Source organism: Tachyglossus aculeatus, chromosome 22 (genome assembly GCF_015852505.1).
Source record: "Tachyglossus aculeatus isolate mTacAcu1 chromosome 22, mTacAcu1.pri, whole genome shotgun sequence".
Lineage (NCBI taxonomy): Eukaryota > Metazoa > Chordata > Mammalia > Monotremata > Tachyglossidae > Tachyglossus > Tachyglossus aculeatus.
Window position 1 is genome coordinate 3,875,909 of NC_052087.1, and position 17,662 is coordinate 3,893,570.

The 17,662-nt window shown below is 48.3% G+C and overlaps 1 protein-coding gene across 6 annotated transcripts in view; it reads left to right on the forward strand.

Annotated features, from left to right (window-relative positions):
* The window catches only part of MICAL2 (microtubule associated monooxygenase, calponin and LIM domain containing 2), a 230,276-nt gene that overhangs the window by 17,165 nt on the left and 195,449 nt on the right, over positions 1-17,662 (forward strand). For 5 of the 6 annotated variants that reach the window (XM_038765412.1, XM_038765410.1, XM_038765407.1 and 2 more), the window contains exon 2: positions 2,687-2,843. The exons of the other annotated variant lie outside the window; for it this stretch is intronic. The gene's annotated coding sequence lies outside the window, so the exon portion shown is untranslated. The remainder of the gene's footprint in view (positions 1-2,686; positions 2,844-17,662) is intronic. 6 annotated transcript variants of the gene reach the window in all.

Consider the following 17,662-nt stretch of genomic DNA (forward strand, 5'->3'; position numbering starts at 1 on the left):
CACATAGTAAGCGCTTAATAAATGCCATTATTATTATTATTATTATTTCCAGCCACAGTGGCCGCCTGCCTCTCTCCTCCAGAGCTTTGAGCCAACCACAGTGAGATTGCTGGACAGGAGTTCGAACAATCGATCCCATCTGTTGAGCGCTTCCTGCTGTGCAGAGCACTGTACTAAACACTTGGGAGAGTGCACTCCCTGATCCCTGCCCACAAGCAGCTTACAGTCTAACGATTACAGTCAAGAGCTTAGTACAGTACTCTGAATGGAGTTAGCCCTCAATAAGAGCCAATGATCAATTGATTAATGGCAGAGAAAGACAATAAAACACAATTACAGATAGGGGAGATGCCCGAGTGTGAGGATATAAACACAAGTGCTCTGGGGGTGAGAGCACGGTGAGCTTCAAAGTGCTCGGGGCTCTGAAAGCATGGGCGTAGGTGATGCCGAAATGCGAATAGGGTAGGGAAGAGCAAGCGCTTAGTACAGTGCTCTGCACACAGTAAGCGCTCAATAAATATGACTGAATGAATGAGGAGAGGTTAGCCAGAGAGATGGGTGGGAAGGGATAAGGCAAGGATCCCAGGAAAAACTACTCTCCTCGATCAATCAGTGGTATTTATTGAGCACATGTTGTGTGCAGAGCACTGTGGTAAGCACCTCCTTCCCCCTTCCCGAACACACTGGCTACTGGGTGCTGGCCGGCAGAAGATCGGAAGTTTAGGGCTGGAAGTCCCTAAACGGAAATCAGTGGCGCGGAAGGAAAGCGGGATGCCACCCGAGAAGGAGGGAGGTAGCCTGGGGGGTCAAGCTGACCCCAGGTTAGGGACAGAAGGTAACTGAGGCCCAGAGAAGTGACGCGACTTGCCCAAGGCCACAAAGCAGGCAAGCAGCGGTGCCGGGATTAGAAGCCATGACCTTCTGGCACCCAGGCCTGTGCTCTATCGACTCCGCCATGCCACTTGTCCAAAAAAAAAGAGACCTGCCCCACGCCGTCTCAGCCACTGGCTTAATGTAGGTATGACCCAGACCCTCCATGGAAGGGCCCAAATGAGAGCATCCTCCACATTCCCTTCCCCCTCCCACCTCCTCCCGAGGCCTTTCTCGTACACCCCAACTCCCACTTAGTCACACCCCAACTCCCACTTAGAGCTGAAGGGGGGCTGATTCATCTGGGCCTTGGGCATTGATGAAGGCAGGTTCCCCCAGGATGACTTTGAAGTGGCGTTCTGAGAAAGATAGGATCGCTTTGGCACCTCCGGGGGAGGAGCCCAGAGATTGGAAAGGATTTAGTGGTTTTCCCACCTTCCCGGTGCCCCTAGCTTTGAAACTGGGGCGTGGGCAGTGGATCTCTTGGCCTGGCAAGGGTGAAGTTGGCTTGCCAGTGGTTTTCAGGATTCCCGGACCTTTGCCAGCTGTTACAGACCACTTCCCCAAAGTTCTCTCCCATGGGGAGGCCTCTCCCAGAGCAGCTGGGACTCCCAGATAAGGACCAAAGTATCTTCAGGGAAGCAGTGTGGCCTGATGGATAGAGCTCCAGCCTAGAATTCAGAAGGACCTAGGTTCTGCCACTCGTCTCCTGTGGGACGTTGGGCAAGTCACTTCATTTCTCTGGGCCTCAGTTCCCCCATCTGGAAAATGGGGGTGAACACCCGGAGCCCCATGTGGGACAGGGACTGTGTCCAACCTCATCATCATCATCATCAATCGTATTTATTGAGCGCTTACTGTGTGCAGAGCACTGTACTAAGCGCTTGGGAAGTACAAATTGGCACCATATAGAGACAGTCCCTGCCCAACAGTGGGCTCACAGTCTAAAAGGGGGAGACAGAGAACAAAACCAAACATACTAACAAAATAAAATAAATAGAATAGATATGTACAAGTAAAATAAATAAATAGAGTAATAAATATGTACAAACATATATGCATATATACAGGTTTATATATGGTTTATCTATACAGGTTATATATATACAGGTATATTTCCTCAGCTCCCCATCCCCCCCCAGCATCGCCCCGACTTGCTCCCTTGGCTCTACCCCGCCTTTGCCACCACTCAGCATTTGTCTGTATATGTACATATCCATAATTCTGTTTATTAATATTAATGTCTGTTTACTTCTTTTGATGTGTATATACATAACTATAATTCTATTTATTTATATTGATGCTATCAATGCCTGTTTACTTGTTTTGATATGTATATACGCATCTTAGCATTCTATTTATATTGATGCTATTGATGCCTGTTTAATTGTTTTGATATCTGTCTTCCCCCTTCTGGACTGTGAGCCCATTGTGGTAGGGGATTGTCTTTGTTGCTGAATTGTATGCACTTTCCGGCACTTAGTACAGTGCTCTGCTCACAGTAAGCGTTCAATAAATAAGATTGAATGAATGAATTAGCTTGGATCTACCCCAGAGATTTAGTGTCACGCCTGGCACAGGGACATAGTAAGTGCTTAACAAATACCATGTTAAAAAAAAAAGCCACACTTGAGTTGAGATTGCCAAGAGGTATTTGAACTTGGACTTGTAATTGTTAATAAACACATCCCTCTAAGACTCTGGAAGAAAAGGGAAGGGAGGTATGCAGTGATTTGTGTGTCCCCTTCCCTTTGCCTTCTCGTTCTCCCCTCCCTTTCCTTCCTCAGAGTTTCATTTCTTTCTTTCTTGTGTCCAGGAAGCGGAGATTTGATAATGTGGGACTCTCGACTTTGGTACCCGAAGTGGAAATCATTACAGGATCCTTCCGTTCGGAATCAGCTAGCTTGCCTTCTCTGAAGGTGAAACTGCACTCTGCCCCAGGAAACCCTGCCAAGTGGCTTTGGAGTGGAGAGGTGGGAAGCAGACGTGGTTTGCTGTGTTTCTTCATTAGTCAAAGGGAGATTCGCTCCCTGTTCTCCCTCCCCCTTGTGGGATAGGGGCTGTGTCCCCGACCTGGTTATCATTATTATTATTTTTAAAAAATGTTTTTTATTAAGCACTTACTATGTGCCAGGCACTGTACTGAGCGCTGGGGTGGATACAAGCTAATCAGGTTGGATACAGTCCCTGTCCTGCATGGGGCTCACACTCTTAATCCCCATTCTACAGATGAGGTAACTGAGGCCCCTAGAAGTAAGGTGACTTACCCAAGGTCACACAGCAGACTAGTGGGGGAACTGTAATTAGAACCAAGCTTACTGAAAGCAGAATCAACATGGCATAGCGGATAAAGCACAAGCCTGGGAGTCTCAGAAGGTCATGGGTTCTATTCCCGGCTCCACCACTTGTCTGCTGTGTGACCTTGGGCAAGTCATTCCAGTTGTCTGTGCCTCAGTTACCTCATGTGTAAAATGGGGATTGAGACCGTGAGCCCCACGTGGGACAGGGACAGTGCCCAACCTGATTTGCTTGTATCCACCCCAGCGCTTAGTGCAGTGGCTGGCACATAGAAAGCGTTTAACAAATACCATAGTTATTGTTATTATTATTTTGTATCCGCTCCAGCACTCAGTGTAGGATTTGGCACATATGAAGCACCTAACAGATACCACATTGATTATTATCCCTGCATGTTGGTCAGTCTCGGGTGTTTGAAAAAGCCTTTCTGCCCTCTTTCTTCCCCTGGTTGAGTGTAACATCTCCATCCACCTCCCCTCCTCTACCCTTTCCTCCCCCTCTTCTGTTTTCCTCTCTCTCTTGCCATCCCCCATTGCTGAGGTCACTGTGTGGCTGTTTCAGACTGATAAGCAGGAGTTTGGAGATCTCTGACTCCTGGGGGCTGGGAGGACTTGATAAGGCTGCTTCCTCCCTTTAGAGACCCTCCGGCAGACCTCCATACTCGGATTGATTCTCCCCAGAACAATCCTGTTCCTTCCACTGCTGGATTTCTGGCATGATTTAGGAAGTAAAAAAAAAATAAAACAAGTTCTCGAGCCTAGCTCCTCCCTCCCTTATATTTTTTTTCCCACTCTGGCATTTTTATTTTACTTTTGGTCAGACTCCTGGGAAGCTGAGCTGTAAACCTGTCAGGGCTAGTGACCTCACTTTTCTGAGGTTAAACCATCCTCTCAATTAATTTATGGTTTTTATTGAGTGCTTACTGGGTGCAGAACACTGTACTATGCGCTTGGGAGAGGACAATATAGCAGAGGTGGTAGACATGTTCCCTGTCCACAGCAAGCTTACAGTCTAGAGGGGAAGACAGACATGAATAGAAATAAATAATGGATTAAGTATATAAGTGCTGAGAAGCAGCGTGGCTCAGTCGAAATAGCCTGGGCTTGGGAGTTAGGTCATGGGTTCTAATTCCGGCTTTGCCACTTGTCAGCTGTGTGACTTTGGGCAAGTCACTTCACTTCTCTTGGCCTCAGTTCCCTCATCTGTAAAATGGAGATGAAGACTGTGAGCCCCATGTGGGACAACCTGATTACCTTGTATCCCCCCCCAGCGCTTAGAACAGCGCTTCGTACATAGTAAACGCTTAACGAATGCCATCATCATTATTATAATTAATACAATTGAATGAATGAACAAATGAGCTGAGAAGCCTCCCTTCCCCCCCAGTGCTTAGAACAGTTGTAAGTGCTTAATGAATGCCATTATTATTATTAATAATAAATTCAATTGAATGAATGAACGAATGAGCTGACAAGCCTCCCTTCCCCCCCAGCACTTAGAACAGTGCTTGGCACATAGTAAGCACTTAACAAATGCCATCATTATTATCATTACTTAGGCTGTGAGCTCCTAGCAGAGCAGGGACTGGGCCCAACCTAATTAATCTGTACCTACCCCAGTGCTTAGAATGGTGCCTAACACACAGTAAGTGCTTAGTAAAATACCAGAAAAAACAAACCAAAAAAAACCCAAACAAACACACTGAGGCACAGAGAAGTGAAATGACTCGCCCAAGATAACAAGTGGAAGAGCCATCATCAGAACCCAAGTTGTCCAACTCCCAGGCCCATACTCTTTCCACTAGGCAACGACGCTTCTCATTCATTCATTCATTCAATCGTATTTATTGAGCACTTACTGTGTGCAAAGTACTGCACTAAGTTCTTGGGAGAGTACACTATAACAACCGACAGACATATTCCTGCCCACAACGAGCTCACTGTCTAGAGGGGAAGACAGACATTACTATAAATACATAAATTATGGATATATACAGATGTATACATAGGTGCTGTGGGGATGCGTAGGAGGATGAATAAAGGAACAAGTATGAGCGGTGCAGAAGGGAGTGAGAGAAGAGGAGCGGAGGACTTAAGCAGGGAAGGCTTCCTGGAGGAGAAGCTGCAAAACTGCTTGTCCTGTGGTTGGTGGGACAGAAACCCACCTCATCAGCCCAGGGCACAGTAGGTAATAATAATAATAATAATAATAATAATAATGACTTTTATTAAGCACTTACTATGTGCAAAGCACTGTTCTAAGCACTGGGGAGGTTACAAGATGATCAGGTTGTCCCGCAGGGGGCTTAGTCTTAATCCCCATTTAACAGATGAGGTAACTGAGGCGCAGAGAAGTTGACTTGCCCAAAGTCACACAGCTGACAATTGGCGGAGCCGAGATTTGAACCCATGACCTCTGACTCCAAAGCCCGTGCTCTTTACATTGAGCCACGCTGCTTCTCTATATAATAATGATAATAGTTATGTATTAAATAAGTATTTAATATGTATTAAATAAAAATTATGATGGCATTTGTTAAGCACTTACTATGGTGCCAGGCACTGTACTAAGCACTTAGAAATGGTATTTAAGTGCTTACTGTGTGCACTGTACTAAGCGCTGAAGTGGATACAGGCAAATTGGGTTGGACCCAGTCCCCGTCCCATGAGGGGCTCATAGTCTCAATCCCCATTTCACACTGGTCACTGAGGCCCAGAGAAGTGAAGTGACTTGCCCAGGGTCACACAGCAGACATGGAGCGGAGCCAGGATTAGAAGCCGGGACCGTCTGACTCCCGGCCCGTGCTCTACCTGACTATGCCATGCTGCTTCTCCATGGTGGCTCAAGAATTGGCACTCAGGTTGCCAAAAGCCCCAGTCCGGGAGACTGCGGTGCCTAGGCCCAGAGGAGTGGGTGCGAGTGAGCTGGCCGATCCGGGCCAGCCCAGCTCGGCGTTGGCTAATGGCCCTCACCCATCCCTTCCCCCTTTTCTGCCCCTATTTCTCTGCCCCCAACTTCCCCTCTGCCCTCTCCCATCCCTTCCCCTTTTTCTGCCCTGATTTCTCAGCCCCCCAACTTGTACTTCCCAAGCGCTTAGTACAGTGCTCTGCGCACAATAAGCGCTCAATAAATACGACTGAATGAATGAGAGCGGAGCCTCCGGGCCACAGCTGGGGTTACGGGCCGGGCTGCCCCGGGGAGGAGAGCACTATGGGCGGAAGGAAGCATTGTGCCTCAATGGAAAGAGCACAGGCTGTGGAGCCAGAGGTCATGGGTTCAAATCCCGGCTCCACCAACTGTCAGCTGTGTGACCTTGGGCAAGTCACTTAACTTCTCTGGGCCTCAGTGACCTCATCTGTAAAATGGGGATTAAGACTGTGAGCCCCCCGTGGGACAACCTGATCACCTTGTAACCTCCCCAGCGCTTAGAACGGTGCTTTGCACATAGTAAGCGCTTAATAAATGCCATTATTATTATTAGTAATAGTAAGCGCTTAATAAATGCCATTACTATTATTATTAAGGAAGGTTTACTGCAATAAAAGAGGACCTTCAACTTGAGATATCCTGGCTGTGTTTGAGCAGTGGAGAAAGTCAGTCTGAGGGCAAACTCATTGGCCAAGCGGATACAGCCCTGGTTGGGGAGTCAGAAGGAAGTGGGTTCTAATCCTGGCCCCACTGCTCGTCTCCTGCTGGGTAACCTGGAACAAGTTACTTCACTTCTCTGGGCCTTAGTAACCTCATCTGTAAAATGGGGAATAAGAATGCGAGCCCGTTGTGGGACATGGACTGTGGCCAACCCAATTAGCTTGTATCTAGCCCAGGACTTAGTATAGTGTCCCTAGCACATAGTAAGTGCTTAACAAATACCACTTAAAAAAAAAGTCCAGTGACTTGCCTAAGGCCATACAGCAGACAAGTGGCGAAGCTGGGATTGGAACCCAGGTCCATCCCGGGAGTGACGGTTTCTGAAGCGAGGCTGTGGGTGAGAAGGTCTCACGGGGTTGGGGTGGTGTTCTCGGAGGTGGCTAGCTCTTGATGACTTTGGGCGAAATCTCCGCTTTTACAACAGATGAGCTCAGACCCGACCCGGCTTCACCAGCCTATCCAGAGAGGATCGTGGATTTTGGAATCAATCAATCGTATTTATTGAGCGCTTACTATGTGCAGAGCACTGTACTAAGCGCTTGGGAAGTACAAGTTGGCAACATATAGAGACGGCCCCTATCCAACGGCGGGCTCACAGTCTAGAATGGTCTAGACTGTCTTTTAATGGTAGGACTCGGGCTTACGGCCCTTATAAGCGTCAAAGTGTCACTCTAGCTTACTATGTGCATAGCACTGTTCTAAGCACTGGGGAGGTTACAAGGTGATCAGGTTGTCCCACGTGGGGCTCACAGTCAATCCCCATTTTACAGATGAGGTAACTGAGGCACAGAGAAGTGAAGTGACTTGCCCAAAGTCACACAGCTGGCAATTGACGGAGCCAGGATTTGAACCCAAGACCTCTGACTCCAAAGCCCGGGCTCTTGTACTAAGCACTCGGGAGAGTGCAATATAACAATAAACAGACACATTCCCTGCCCACAGTGAGCTTACAGTCTAGAGGGGGAGACACATTCATATAAATAAATAAATTATGGATCTGGACATAAGTGCTGAAGGGCTGGGATGGGGGAAGAATAAAGGGAGCAAGTCAGAGTGACGCAGAAGGGAGAGGAAGGGGAAAGGAGGGGCTTAGGGAAGGCCTCTTGGAGGAGATGTGCCTTTAGTAAGGGTTTGAAGGGGGAAAGAGTCATTCTTTTGCTCCAGTTTCCTCAGTGGGCTCCCGTCCTTCCCAGGAAAAGATTCAAACTTGGCTCTCGCCCTCGGCCCGCCCTCAGAATCCTCCCCACACCGGCTCAGCCAGCTGTCTACCCACCCACCCACCCACCCACCCAATCCTCTTCCCCCAGAATCTCTTGACTCGGCTCTCCTCTGTCCCACCCACGCTTCCCTTCCGGACTTCCCGCTTCCTCTCCCCAGCCGGTCCTGTGGCTGCTACGTGCCGGGGTCTTTGGGAGCCTTCCGGGTCCTTCCCTCTCGCAAAGCCCGTGGGATCTGGGGGCCGCATCCTTCCTAAATATGCCCGCCTCTCCCATCTGAGAAAGGAATGCCGGGCGAGCCTTTGGAGAAGCAGTGTGGCGTAGTGGATAGAGCATGGGCCTGGGGATCAGGTGGTCATGGGCTGTATTTCCAACTTTGCCACTTGTCTGCTGTGTGACCTTAGGCATGGCACGTCACTTCTCTGAGCCTCATTTACCTCATCTGTCAAATGGAAATTGGGAGTGTGAGCCCTTTGTGGCACAGGGACTGTGTCCAATCTTATTTTCTTTTATCCATCCCAGCTCAGTACAGTACCTGACACATAATAAGCACTTAACAAATACCATTATTATTACGGCCAGAAGTTTCTGCTTGATACCGAGAAGGATGGCCCTTCCTCAGCCGTACGGGGCCACCCTCTCCACTCCCCATTCCCTGACCCCGTCATTCAGAGTCCTTGAGCTAGTGGGGAAGGTCAATTAGCTCTGGTAGGAGCCTGGGCCGGGGGGCGGGGGCAGAGGGCAAGGGGAGCAGGGGTCCCGTATTTGCAGATAAAATGCTCCTCTTACCCCATGGCCTGTCCGAGAATTGGGACCCCAGGCTGTCTGGGAAGCAGTTTTTCTCCCTACCTTTTTAAGGAACTGGAACTTGCCGTCTATATTTAAGTTCTGTCCTGCGTCTGGACATATAAGGTCTCAGCTGGGAGAGAACAGTTTGGAAAATGGAAAAAAAAAAAAGAGAGAGAATGAATGAGAGAATTTCAAGCCATCTAGCATCCATACAGCAATTAAGGACCCAGGCTCCCTGAGGTCAGTTTAGCCTGTCCAAATATCAGGCTCTTGCCAAAAGAGAAGCAGCAGCCTTCGTTTCAAACCAACCTAGTTACTGTGCCTCAATCAATCAGTGGTATTAATTTATGTAATTAAGGTCTGCCTCCTCTGTTAGATTTTAGCTTTTTGAGGATGAGGGGAGTGTCTACCGTCTCTATAGGACCAGTGAAGCAGCGTGGCTTAGTGGATAGAGCATGGGCTTGGGAGTCAGAAGGACCTGGGTTCTAATCCTGACTCCTCCACTTGTCTGCTTTGTGAAAGTCACTTCACTTCTCTGCGCTTCAGTTATGTCATCTGTAAAATGGGGATTTAGACTGTGAGCTCCATGTGGGACAGGGACTGTGTTCAGCCTGATTAGCTTATATCCACCCCTGCGTTTAAAACAGTGCTTGACACATAGTGATTAAATACTGTTAGCATCATTAGTGCTTTGCACAGTGTAAGCACTCCATAAAGGTGATTGATGAATTGATTGATTGGACAGCTAGACAGAAGGAAGGGAGTATAATTTACGGATTTTCTGGTTGTGGTGGGCTTCAGACCCGGCAAGGTGGTTCATGAGAAATCCAGCTCCGGCGATCACAGTAACGAAGAGTTCCTTTTAACTGTTTCCGGCTCTCAGTCAGTGGTAAAAATAATTATGGCACTTGTTAAGCGCTTACTATGTGCCACGTACTGATCTAAGCGTTGGGGTTGGACACAGGTTGGACACAATCCCTGTTCCGCATGGTGCTCACACTCTTAATCCTCATTTTATAGATGAGATAGCTGAGGCCCAGAGAAGTTAAGTGGCTTGCCCAAGGTCACAGAGCAGGAATGTGGCAGAGTCAGGATTAGAACCCAGGTCCTTCTGACTCCCAGGCCTGTGCTCAGCTGTGCTGCTTCTCTAGTAAATGGTATTTACTAAGCGCTTCCTGTGTGTGGAGCCTTGCTTGGGAGAGGACAATGGAGATGGTAGAGTTGGAAGCAATGATTCCTGACCTCAAGGAGTTTCCAACCCGATGAGATAGATATGCCCAACCTGAGGCTCCAACCCATTATCCTAAGATTAAGAATCTTATGTCCTCCTGATTGAGCTACTAAATGGCCAAGGGCTTATTACGTGCCAGACGCTGAACTAAGCACTCGGGTAGATACAAGCAAATCAGGATGGACACAGTTCATGTCCCATTTGGGGCTCGCAGTCTCAACTCCCCATTTTTACAGATGAGGGAACTGAGGTACAGAGAAGTGAAGCCCAGGCTCCATTCCAGGCTTGCCGGACCCCGGGAGGGGAACTCATGGATGGCTCTAGAGCAACGGAGGAGGCCAGGGATTCCTCCCTAACTTGCGCTCCCCAGGGACACCCTCTAGGTTCTGTGGATTTTGAGAAAAGGTTCCCTATAATAATAATTATGGTATTTAAGTGTGCCAAGCACTGTGGTAGATACAAGGTAAGCAGGTTGTCCCACAGGGGGCCCTCAGTCTTGACCCCCATTTTACAGATGAGGAAACTGAGGTCTAGAAAAGCGAAGTGACTTGCCCCAAGTCACACAGCTGACAAGTGGCGGAGTCAGGATTAGAACCCATGACCTCTGACTCCCAAACCCGGGTTCTTATCACTAAGCCACGCTGTTTCTCATTCCTTTGTGTTTTTTAACTTGGGAGATGTCTGAAACGTGCGTCGGTAACTTCCGGGTCAGCAAAGGCGCAGCCGGTATTCCCAAGTGCCGTCGGCGTCTACTCTACTTCCGGCCGGCTCAGTTTCCCGAGTTGTGAGAAATGAAGTTGGCAGTGGGCCTGGCCTTTCTTGGCTGGGCATCCTGCCACCGGCCTGTCTGCTGCCCAGTGCAGCCTAATCTCCTTCATCTATCCCAGCGGTGCTGGGGTACATTGTGTTTGACACCCAAATACCATAGTTATTCAATCCATCAATCGTATTTATTGAGCGCTTACTGTGTGCAGAGCACTGTACTCATTATTAGAGAAGCAGCTTGGCCTAGTGGGTAGAGTATGGATCTGGAAGAAGAAGCTAGGTTCTAATCCTGGTTCCATCCCATGTCGGCTGTGTGACTTGGGGCAAGTCACTTCCCTTCTCTGGGTATCAGTTCCTCCATTGGCAAAGCAGGGATTCAGTACTTGTTTTCCCTCTTTATGGGAATCAATCAATCAATCAATCGTATTGAGCGCTTACTGTGTGCAGAGCACTGTACTAAGCGCAAGGGAAGTACAAGTTGGCAACATATAGAGACAGTCCCTATCCAACAGTGGGCTCACAGTCTAAAAGGAAGCACCAGAGCCTAGTGGATAGAGCACATGCCTGGGTGTCAGAGGGACCTGGGTTCTAATCCTGACTCCGCCAATTGCCTGCTTTGTTACCTTGGCCAATCACTTCTTGGTGCCTCATTTTCCTCAATTGTAAAATAGGAACGGTTCTCCCATCTACTTAGATTCTGAAACCCCTGGGAATGGGATTGTGTCCGACCTAATTAACAGGTAACCTATCCCAGCACAGGACAGTGCTAAACGCTTAGTACAGTGCTCTGCCCACAGTAAGCACTCAATAAATACGATTGAATGAATGAGACATAGTGTAGATGTAGAACAGTGTTTGACCCATAGTAAGTGCCTAACAGATACCATTAAAATTATTATTGTTGTTGTTATTATTGGATTAGAGAGGCTCAGGCCTGGCAGGAAACAGTCCAAAGGGAAGAGTGGTGAATCGTAGTTTTGTTTTATCTTTCCTGACCCAAGAATTCGGGCCGTGGGACAGTGGCCTTAGCATGGTATCTCCAACCCATATTTCTTTCTGCCACTCTGGCCTGGGCAGGAGGTGAGCTCACCTCTGCTAAAAAGTTGTCACTCTGCTTTGCTTTTTATTCTAAGTCACTCAGGAATAGCACCATCTCACAGTTTGAAGATCCCTGGTTTCTGTTTGTCTGGGTTTGAGCAACTACCCTGGCTTTCGAGTGCCTTGAGGTCAGGTTTCAGTGTTTCACTGTGTGGGCCGAGAAGCCGGTGCCAATAATTCATTCAATCGTATTTGAGCGCTTACGGTGTGCAGAGCACTGTACTAAGCACTTGGAAAGTACAATTCGACTCATAATAATAATAATGGTTTTTCATTCAATCGTATTTCTTGAGCACTTACTGTGCACAGAAGTGTGCTAAGCTCTTGGGTGAGTACAGTATAACAGTAAACAGATATTTGTTAAGCTCTCACTCTGTAAAGCACTGGGAAAGAGACACGATAATCGTCAGACACAGTCCGTGTCCCACACAGGAATTATCATATAAGTGAACCCTTAGATTCTTTCTTCACAAACAGATTTATTTGCCCAAATTCTGCCTAGTGGAAACTTCAGCAAATTCACGAAAGCTTCTCTCCTCCTCCCCTGTACCTCTCTTCCTCACCTGTGCAAGATATTCAGCCAGTCATTGTAGAAGCAAGGCTCAGTTGACTCTCTGGGCTTTGATCCAAGAGGCAATTTCTGTTTGAGGCATCTATGAAGAAGGGAAGCAACGTGGTCTAGTGGAAAAAGCATGGGCCTGGGAGTTCGAGGACCGGGGTTCTAAACCCCCCCCATCCCCTCGATTTCCAGCTGCGTGACCTTGGACAAGTCACTTAACTCCTCTTCTGTAAGATGGAGATTCAATATCTGATCACCTTCCTACTTAGAACTTGAGCCCCATGTTATCGTGGGGATATGCCCCGTCTGATTATCCCAAATCCACCCCAGTGCTTAGTACAGTTGCGCCTAACAAATATCACCATTATGAGATCTTTGTCTGATTTCTGTTTGCAACTTCTATTGAGAACTTAGAAACTCCATCTAAGAACTTAGAAACTCCGTCTCCGTCAAACTCCATCTGACCCCGCGGAACTCGAAACAGTTGTGCCACAAGCTTGGTGTCGTCATTGGATGTGGCGCCATTCCAATTGCTCATTTAAATGGTATTCCCTAACACTGGTTACCTAATTAGCTGCCCTGGTATGTAGAGCAATCATTTACATTGACCCAGTTAGTTTGAAATTCCCATCGCAATCATTTAGAAACAGGAATCGGGAGGCTGGTATTCAGGTGGGGCGATTTGGGCCCCCCGATTTTCTTCCTTAAGCATTGCCTTTAGAAAAAGCGTGATCTCCTTGGCCTCTGAGAGGATCGGCATCCGTTGTGACATTTCGATTTCCAGAAGGAGCATTGTCTGGAGACATCCTAGGGCTACTTGGGCTAGCGGGGCTATGAGTCGCTGTGCCGGGACCACAAGAGGCAGACCCCCCCCCCACCCCCCGCAGCCTGCTTTGAACGGTTCCTTCGGCCCAGATTCTCACCGGGCATCGAGCTGACTCCCGAAGCTGGGCAGGAGGATTCTGGGAGTAGTCCTTCCTCTTGGGAATTGTTGATGATAATAATAATAATGATGATAATAATAACAGGGAAGTGCCTATTATGTGCCAAGTACTGGACTAAATGCCGGGAGAGGTGCAAGATAATCAGATTGGACACAGTCCCTGCTCCACATAGGGCTCCTGGTCTAGGAGGGAGGAGGAACAGGTATTCCACCCTAATTTTACAGATGAGGAACCCGAGGCCCAGAGAAGTGAAGCGATTTGCCCAAGGTCACTCAGCAGGGAGGTGGCAGAGCTGGGATTAAACCTTGCCTGTGGTTCCTTCCACCTGGCCACACTGCTTCTGCATCTGCCTCCTCTCTGATTACTGCATCAGCATCTCATCCTGTCTCCCATGATCTCCCATCCTCCTGTCTCTCCCCGCTTCAGTCTATACTTCACTCTGCTGCCCAAATTATCTTTGCATAGAAAAGCCCTGGGCATGTCATTCCCCTCCTCAAAAATCTCCAGTGGCTGCCTATCAACCTACGCATCAAGCAAAAACTCCTCACTCTCGGCTTCGAGGTTGTCCATCACCTCGCCCCCTCCTACCTCACCTCCCTTCTCTCCTTCTCCAGCCCAATCAATCAATCGTATTTATTGAGCGCTTACTATGTGCAGAGCACTGTACTAAGCGCTAAGGGCTTGTACTAAGCCCAGCCCGCACCCTCTGCTCCTCTGCCACTAACCTCCTCACTGTACCTCGTTCTCACCTTTCCCGCTGTCAACCCCCGGCCCTCGCCCCACATCGGCCAAGCTAGCTCTCCTCCTCCCTTCAAAGCCCTACTGAGAGCTCACCTCCTCCAGGAGGCCTTCCCACACTGAGCCCCCTTTTTCCTCTCTTCCTCCCCATCCCCCCCCCTCTGCCCTACCTCCTTCCCCTCCCCACAGCACTTGTGTATATTTGTACAGATTTACTACTCTATTTATTTTACTTGTACATATTTACTACTCTGTTTTATTAATGATGTGCCTATAGCTATAATTCTATTTATTCTGATGGTTTTGACACCAGTCTACATGTTCTGTTTTGTTGTCTGTCTCCCCATTCTAGACTGTGAGCCCGCTGTTAGGTAGGGACCGTCTCTATATGTTGCCAACTTGTACTTCCCAAGCACTTAGTACAGTGCTTTGTACACAGTAAGTGCTCAATAAATACGAATGAATGAATGAATGAATGCTTCTCCAGTCAGAGAGTTGAAACCTGGTCGGATTTTTCAGCTGCCACTATGTACTAGGGGCGATAAACCTGAAAAACGTCATCATTATCATTAGCGGTATTTATTGAGCGCTTACTGAGTGCAGAACACTATCATAAGTGCTCGGTAGAATATAGTATAACAGAGTTGGTAGACACGCTTCTTGCCCAATTGGAGTTTCCTAGAAATTTATTGTTAAAGTTATGTCTCCAATTCGCAGAGGGGAGAGGGTTGAACCAGCTTTGAGGTAGAAAAAAAAAATCTTGATTGTTTTTTTTTAAATGGTATTTGTTAAGCACTTACTATGTGTCGGGCACTGTCATTACTGTGTGTCGGGCATTAGAGAAGCAGCGTGGCTCAGAGGAAAAGAGCCCGGGCTTTGGAGTCAGAGGTCATGGGTTCAAATCCCGGCTCTGCCAATTGTCAGCTGTGTGACTTTAGGCAAGTCACTTAACTTCTCTGTGCCTAAGTTCCCTCATCTGTAAAATGGGGGTGAAAACTGTGAGCCCCCCATGAGACAACCTGATCACCTTGTAACCTTCCCGGCGCTTAGAACAGTGCTTTGCACATAGTAAGCGCTTAAATGCCATCATCATTGTCCTAAGCACTAGGGTAGGTACGTGCCAATTAGGTTGGACACAGTCCACGTCCCACATGGGGCTCACAGTATTAATCCCATTTTCCAAGCGCTTAGTACAGTGCTCTGCACTCAGTAAGGACTCAATAAATACAATTGAATCAATCAATCAATCGTATTTATTGAGCATTTACTGTGTGCAGAACACTGTACTAAGTGCTTGGGAAGTACAAGTTGGCAACATATAGAGACGGTCCCTACCCAACAGTGGGCTCACAGTCTAGAAGGGGGACACAGAGAACAAAACCAAACATATTAACAAAATAAAATAGAATAGATATGTACAAGTAAAGTAAATAAATAAATAGAGTAATAAATATGTACAAACATATATACATATATACAGGTGCTGTGGAGAAGGGAAGGAGGTAAGACGGGGGGATGGAGGGGGGACAAGGGGGAGAGGAAGGAGGGGGCTCAGTCTGGGAAGGCCTCCTGGAGGAGGTGAGCTCTCAGTAGGGCCTCGAAGGGAGGAAGAGAGCTAGCTTGGCAGATGTTGGGAGGGAGGGCATTCCAGGCCCGGGGGAGGACATGGGCCAGGGGTCGATGGCGGGACAGGCCAGAACGAGGCATGGTGAGGAGATTAGCGGCAGAGGAGTGTAGGGTGCGGGCTGGGCTGGAGAAGGAGAGAAGGGAGGTGAGGTAGGAGGGGGCGAGGTGATGGACAGCCTTGAAGCTGAGGGTGAGGAGTTTCTGCCTGATGTGCAGATTGATTGGTAGCCACTGGAGATTTTTGAGGAGGGGAGTAACATGCCCAGAGCGTTTCTGGACAAAGACAATCCGGGCAGTGGCGTGAAGTATGGATTGAAGTGGGGAGAGACACGAGGATGGGAGATCAGAGAGGAGGCCGATGCAGTCGTCCAGTCGGGATAGGATGAGAGATTGAACCAGCAAGACAGCAGTTTGGATGGAGAGGAAAGGGCGGATCTTGGCACTGTTGCGGAGCCGAGACCGGCAGGTTTTGGTGATGGCTCGGATGTGAGGGTTGAACGAGAGAGCAGAGTCGAGGATGACACCGAGGTTGCGGGCCCGTGAGACAGGAAGGACGGTAGTGCCGTCAACGGTGACGGGAAAGTCAGGGAGAGGGCAGGGTTTGGGAGGGAAGACGAGGAGTTCAGTCTTGGACATGTGGAGTTTTAGGTGGCGGGCGGACATCCAGATGGACATGTCCCGAAGGCGGGAGGAGACGCGAGCCCGGAGGGAGGGGGAGCAAGCAGGGGCAGAGATGTAGATCTGGGTGTCATCGGTATAGAGATGATCGTTGAAGCCGTGGGAGCGGATGAGGTCACCAAGGGAGCGAGTGTAGATCGAGAACAGAAGGGGACCGAGAATCGAACCTTGGGGAACCCCCACAGTAAGGGGATGGGAGGGGGAGGAGGAGCCTGCAAAAGAGACTGAGAATGAACGACCGGAGAGATTGAGTTCATTCATGATTGAATGAACTCCGTCGTACTCTGTCAAGCACTTAGTGCAGTGCTCTGCACACAATAAGCGCTCAATAAATATGACAATGATAGGCTGAACTCCGTCATATTGAACTCTGTCAAGCATTTGGTACAGTGCTCTACACACAGTAAGTGCTCAATAAGTGGAGAAGTAGCATGGCTCAGTGGAAAGAACCCGGGCTTTGGAGTCAGAGGTCATGGGTTCAAATCCTAGCCCCACCAATTGTCAGCTGTGTGACTTTGGGCAAGTCATTTCACTTCTCTGAGCCCCAGTTCGCTCATCTGTAAAATGGGGGATTAAGACTGTGAGCCCCCCGTGGGATAACCTGATTATCTTGTAACCTCCCAGCGCTTAGAACAGTGCTTTGCACATAGTAAATGCTTAATAAGTGCCATTATTATTATTATTCTTCATCATCATCATCAATCGTATTTATTGAGCGCCTACTATGTGCAGAGCACTGTACTAAGCGCTTGGAAAGTACAAATTGGCAACATATAGAGACAGTCCCTACCCAACAGTGGGCTCACAGTCTAAAAGGGGGAGACAGAGAACAAAACCAAACATACTAACAAAATAAAATAAATAGAATAGATATGTACAAGCAAAATAAATAAATAAATAAATAGGGTAATAAATATGTACAAACATATATATTTGGCAGATGAGGGAACTGAGGCCCAGAGAAGTGAAGTGACTTGCCCAAAGTCACATAGCTGACAAGCTGTGACCTATGACCTCTGACTCCCAAGCCCGGGCTCTTTCCACTGAGCCACGTTGCTTCTCTATCCGCCAGATAATGACTCCCCCTGCCTTCAAAGCCTTACTGAAGGCCCATCTCCTCCGAGAGGCCTTCCCAGACTAAGCCCCACTTTTCCTCATCTCCCTCTCCCTTCTGCGTCACCCTGACTTGCCCTTTTTGCTC